We start from the raw sequence: 6,683 nt of genomic DNA, 5'->3' as shown, positions 1-6,683 counted from the left end.
GAAGTAGGATTGCCCAACCTTCCTTCCGAGGAGTGGGTGGTGGGTTTGAACCGCCAGCCGTCTGATTAGCAGGCAAGTGTCTTAGCCACTATGCTACCAGAGCTCACCACTAGAGCTCCTAAAACCAAAAATCAAACTCATTGCCATCCATTCGATTCCGGCTCATAGCTACCCCATTTGGGTTTCTGAAGCAGTAAATCTTTATGGAAGTAGATTGCCCAGTCTTCCTTCCATGGAGTGGCTGATGGATTTGAACTGCCAGCCTTCTGATTAGCAGTCAGATGCCTTAGGTACTATGTAATCAGAGCTCCCAATTACATGGATTATGACATCTAATTAGGATTATAATTTGAATTTCCTTGATGACTAATCACACTGAACAACTTTTTTCCTGCATATTGACCATCTTTATATCTTTTTCAGTTGAGAGCCTTTTCAAATGTTTTGCTCCTTTTCTATTTGAGGTGTATCTCTGTTTGGACAATCTACTTCCATAGTGATATCACCTTGGAAACCCAAGGAGGGGTTGTTATGAGTTGGATCTGACTCCATGGCAGTGAGTTTTGTTTGGTTTTGGTTTCTGTCTTTCCAGTTTTTTAATTGGAACATTTATCTTCATTTTGAGTTGGAAAGTTCTTTATATTTTCTAAGTACAGGTATTTTGATCACATATATATTATATAATTATTTTCACTCAGGTTGTGACCTTTTAATTTCCTTTTAACTTTGTAACAGTGTCTTTGTCTTTTAGAAAACAGAAGTTTCCTTTAATTTTGACAATTTCCAATTCATTTTTATTTTTATGGTTGGTGTGTTTTGTGTTGTATTTAGGACACCTAAGGTCACTAACATTTTATCCAATATTTTCTTCTAGAAGTTTTATAGTGTATTAGCTCATGCAAGTAGGATATGATCCATTTTGAGTTTAGTATATAGTGTAAGAAAGGGTCAAGATTATATTTTTTTTCTATCGAAATGTACAGTTCTTGAAAAGATCACACTTTCTCCATTGAATGATCTTGTCAGTCATATAGAAAATCACTTGACCACACACATGTGGCTCTATTTCTGGTGTTGCTTTCCTTAGGTATTGTCTAGTCAGCTCTGACTCATAGCGACCCTATGTACAACAGAACAAAACACTACCCAGCTCTGTGCCAGCCTCACAATACTTGCTATACCTGAGCCCATCATTGCAGCCACTGTGTCAATTCATCTCATTAAGGGCCTTGCTCTTTTTTCTGACCCTCCACTTTACCAAGCATGGTACACTTCTTCAGGGAATGGTCTCCTTTCTGACAACATGACCAAAGTAGATGAGCTGAAGTCTGGCCATTCTGACTTCCAAGGACCATTCTGAATGCACTTCTTCCAGAACAAATTTATTCGATCTTCTGGCAATCCATGATACTTTCATTATGCTTCTCTAATACCACAATTCAAAAGCATCAACTCTTCTTTGGTCTTCCTTATTCCTTGTCCACCTTTCACATGCATATGAAGTGATTGAAAATGGCTTGGGTTAGGTGCACCTTTGTCTTCAAAGAGACATCTTTTCTCTTCCACACTTGAAAGATGTCTTTTGCAGCAGATTGGCCTAGTGCAAAACATCATCTAATTTGACTGCTGGTTCCATTGGAATTGACTGTGGAAACAAATAACATGAAATCTTTGATGACTGCAATTTTTTTTCTCCATTTATCGTGATGCTACTTATTGGTCCAGTTGTGAGGATTTTCATTTTCTTTATGTTGATGTGTAATCCATACCGAAGAATGTAGTCTTTAATTTTTCATCAGTAAGTGCTTCAAGTCATCTTCACTTTCAGCAAGCAAAGTTGTGCTATCTATGTATTGTAGGTTGCTAGTGAGTCTTCCTTCAATCCTGATGCCATGTTCTTCTTCATATAGTCCAGCTTCTCGGATTATTTACTCAGCATACAAATTGAATAAGTATGGTGAAAGGACACAACACTGACACACTCTTTTCCTGATTTTAAACCATGAGTATCCCCTTGTGCTGCCTGAATGACAGCCTCCTTGTCTATGTACAGGTTCCTCATGAGCACAATTAAGTTTTCCAGAATTCCCAGTCCTCTCAATGTTACCCATAATTTGTTATGATCCACACAATCAAATGCTTTTGCATAGTCAATAAAACACAAATAAACATCCTTCTGGTATTCTTTGCTTTCAGCCAAGATCCATCTGACATCAGCAATGATATCCCTTGTTTCACTTCCTCTTCCAAATCCAACTTGCGTTTCTGGAAGTTCTCTGTTAATATATTCCTGCAACCATTTTTTTAATTATCTTCAGCAAGATTTTACTTTTGTGCAATATTAATGATATTGTTCAATAATTTCCACATACTGTGGGGTCACCTCTCTTTGGAATGGATACAAATATGGATCTCTTCCAATCAGTTGGCCAGGTAGCTATCTTCCAAATTTCTTGGCATAGATGAGTGAGTGGTTCCAGTGCAGGATCCGTTTGTTGAAACATCTCAGTGGCTAGTCCATCAATTCTTGGAGCCTTGTTCTTTGCCAAATCCTTCAGTGTAGCTTCAACATCCTCCTTCAACACCATTGGTTCTTGATCTTATGTCACCTCCTGAAATGGATGAACATCGACCAATTCTTTTTTGTACAGTGACTGTGTATTCCTTCCATCTTCTTTTGATATTCCCTGCATCATTCAATATTTAGACTATAGAAACTCAATATTGCAACTCGAGGCTTGAATTTTTTCTTCAATTGTTTCAGCCTGAGAAATACTGAGAATACTGAGTGTGTTCTTCCCTATTGGTTTTGTAACTCCGTGTCTTTACACATTTCATTATAATTGACTTTGTCTTCTAGAGCTGATTTTTAAAATCTCTTCAGTGTTTTTTTTTTTTTTTTACTGAAGTAGTTTTATTTTTATGTACAGAAAAAACAGCTGTATACATTAGTCCAGTTTTGTGACAAGTTCTTTGGTCTTTGTCTTTTCCAACTTGGCAATGTGAGGCACAGATTTGGGACCAAGAATTTTGCCTCCCCAGTGATGACAGATATCATCATATCTGTTGTTGTCATTGGTCCTGATTGCTTCCACCAGCTTAGCCAGAGCTCCCTTATCTTCCTAGTTCACCTGTGTGAAGGTGATCATGGTGCAGGTCTTTCTGGGAATGAGCCGCCCCAGTTGGCCTTCCCCTTGATGATGCAGTAAGGAACCCCCAATTTACAACACAAGGCTGGCAGGAAGACAACCAGCTCAATGGGGTCCACATCATGTGCAATCACCACCAGCTGGGCCTTCTAGTTTTCCACTAAAGTGGTGATAGTATTAACCCTGGCTTAAAGAACAGGAGGTCTCTCAGTGGGGATGTCCTCTTTTCCAGCAGCTTTTTTCTCATCCCAGGTCAATAGCCTCTGGTTCTTCTCCTACTTTGTCTCTGTCTATACTTGTGGGCCCACTTCAGCAGCTGAGTAGCTACCTGATGGCCCAAGGCCTGGGTGAACTGGTTAATGGCAGGGGGCACTTTCAGTAGCTTGTAGAGGATAGCTCTCTGCTGCTGCAGCCGGATGTAGCAAGGTTATTTGACAAAGTGGGTGAGATCTCCTTGGGGTTAGAAGTTCTGTCCTATGCCAAAATTCTTGGGCCTTTTCTCAAACAGGAGGTGTACCACCTTCTCGTCCTCCTGTTTCTTGATGACAGCAGGGGCTGGGGCCACCTTCTTCCCCTTGGCCTTCTTTCCTTTTGGCATCTTGAGTGGATGGATGAGAGCCTGTTCAGCTTTTTTATCTTGTCATTTTCTTTAGTTACTCTCCATTCAAAGGCAAGTTTCAGAGTTTCTTCTGACATCCATTTTGGTCTTTTTTTCCTTTTCTGTATTTTTAAAGACCTTTTGCTTTCTTCATGGATGATGTTCTTGATGTCATCCCACAATTCATTTGGTTTTCAGTCATTGATATTCAATGCATCAAATATATTCTTTATATGGTCTCTAAATTCAAGAGGATATATTCAAGGTCATGTTTGACTCTTGTGAACTTGTTTTAATTTTCTTCAGCTTCTACTTGAACTTGATATGAACAATTGATGGTCTGTTCCACAGTCAGCAGCTAACCTTGTTTTGGGTGAAGATATTGAGTTTCTCCATCATCTCTTTCCACAGATGTAATAAATCTGATTCTTGTGTGCCTCATCTGGTGAAATCCATGTGTATCACCTCCATTTCTTTTGTTGAAATGAATAAGTCGTTGGTCTTGCAAAATTATATCATGCATTCTCAGGTATTATTTCTATCACCAAGACCATATTTTCCAACTACTGGTGATTCTCTTTTGTTTCCAACTTTTGCATTCCAATCACCAGTAATAATCAGTATGTCTTGATTGCAGGTTTGATCAACTTCAGACTCCAGAAAATGGTAAAAATTTTCAATTTCCTCATCTTTCGCTTTTGTGGTTGGTGTGTAGACTTGAATAATAGTAGTGTTAACTGGTCTTCCTTGTAAGCATGTGGATATGATCATATCACTGTCAGTATTGTATTTCAGGATAGATCTTGAAACATTTTTTATGACAATGAATACCACACCATTTCTTTTCAATTTGTCATTCCTAGCATAGTAGATCATATGGTTATCTGGTTCAAAAGGGCCCAAACCAGTCAATTTCAGTTCCTTAATGCCTAGGATATCAATCTTTATGTGTTCCATTATTTTATTTTTGACAGCATCCAATTCTCCTAGATTCATACTTCTTATAATCCATGTTCTGATTATTAATGGATGATTGCAGGTGTTTCTTCTCATTTTGAGTCATGCCACATCAGCAAATGGGAGTTCTAAAAGCTTTACTCCATCCATATCGTTAAGGTCAAGTCTACTCTGAGGAGGCAGCTCTTCCCAAATTGTATTTTGAGTGCCTTCTGGCCTAATGAGCTCATCTTCTGGTATAATATTGGACAATGTTTCAGGGTTATTCATAAAAATTCCAGCAATATTCACTGGCTAATTATTTGAAAAGTGGATGACCCCTTCCTTCTTCTGAGTCTGTCTTAGTCTGGGAGCTCCACTGAAACCTGTCCACCGTGGGTGACCTTGCTGGTATTTGACATACCAATGGCATAGGCTCTAGCCTCACAACAACAGACAAGCCACCACAGTATGAAAAAGTGACAGACTACTTTATTTCATTGTCATATTTGTTTATACTTTCACCAATATTACATTGATGTATTTACTATATCTCATAAATAAGTCTTGAAATCAGTATAAATCCCTCTGGATACTTCCCATATTGTTCTTAGATGAAGACATCTATGAAAGGTTCTGTTTTTCAGAATTGGTTAGGAAGCCACCCTCTGGCGTGCTAAGGGAAGCCATCCATGAGAAGGTGCTGAGCTATGGAATTTTCCCAGAAAATGCCTTTCAGGATGGTACTGCAGAAACTGTCTAGGGGAAAACACTACAGGGTGTACCATGCACTGGTCACCTCCACACACTGCACTGCACTTCAAGCTTCAAGCAAGAGAGCACATCACATCTGGGAAGATGAACAAGTTTTATGTCTCATGTTCCTTCAACATTATCTACTGTCAAAGCTTAACATTGTGCCATCTGGTAAGAGAGAAGAGTTGTAGTAACACAATCAGGGTAATGAAAGATTGGAGTTGAAAAGCAATTATATCCTTAAATTTCACAATCTACATAGAATTAATATTGTATGGCTTTATTTGAATCATAGAAATCTTACAATTACATAAGTTAATTTACCTTCACCTTATCCTTTGTTGTTATGTGCCTTCAAGTCAGACCTGACTCATAGTAACCCCTCTTTGGGTTTCCAAGGCAGTATCACTAGGGAAGTAGATTGCCCAACCTTCCTTCTGAGGAGTGGCTGGTGGGTTTGAAACCACCAGCCTTCTGGTGAGCAGTCAAGTGCCTTAGGCACTAATATATATTACATCTATAGACTTTAAAAACCACATGAGAAAATTAATAACTGTTTGCTTTATTGATACATATTCTAAAGAAATTAAGAAAAAAAAGTATTTTATATTATCTCAAATATTTAGTCCCACTGGATGTCCACTGTGTGCAGTGCTTTCTGTATCTGTAGCTAAGATACAGAGACAGACTTCATATGTGACAGAAAACTAACGCCTGAATGAATGTTTTCTTTAACCACTCTTAGGGTGTACCAACTCTCAGGATATAAACAACTTCAGGATGCAACAGAAAAAATTGCTGATAATGTATGTTTGTCTTTTTTTTTTCATGATTTTCTCCCCTGTCTGGGAGCACAAATCTTTTAAAAAATCCTTACTGTTCTCCCTGCAACTGAGAGCATTTTAACACCTGGCATGAATGTCTGTAAATGTCTCTCATTTTGAATCAATTTATTCTTTCAATAAAATTTTTATTTTGATTTCTAGTGGAGTGTACATCTAGTGTTTTCCACTAAGGCATAGGTATGAGAGACAGAGAATCTCTTAGCCTTTTAAATTTTACTACTAACAATGGAAGTTTGAGAGAGAGGAAGATGATGTCTTTCCTGTAGCCCACACACTAGTTCCCACTAGTATCGTGTTGTTGTTATGTATCGTCAAGTCAGACCCCACTCATAGTGACCTCTCCTTTGGTTTCCGAGGCAGTATCACTATGGAAGTAGATTGCCCAATCTTCCATCTTAG

General features: G+C 38.5%; 1 pseudogene; it reads right to left on the bottom strand.

The window, feature by feature from the left end:
- Positions 1-2,948: 2,948 nt before the first annotated feature.
- Positions 2,949-3,747, bottom strand: LOC103202825 (annotated as a pseudogene).
- Positions 3,748-6,683: the final 2,936 nt, after the last annotated feature.

The sequence above is a fragment of the Orycteropus afer genome, unplaced genomic scaffold (genome assembly GCF_000298275.1).
Source record: "Orycteropus afer afer isolate SDZICR_OR568_19922 unplaced genomic scaffold, OryAfe1.0 scaffold00193, whole genome shotgun sequence".
NCBI lineage: Eukaryota > Metazoa > Chordata > Mammalia > Tubulidentata > Orycteropodidae > Orycteropus > Orycteropus afer.
Note: the sequence above shows the minus strand (reverse complement) of the source record. Positions and strands in the feature narration are given on the sequence as shown.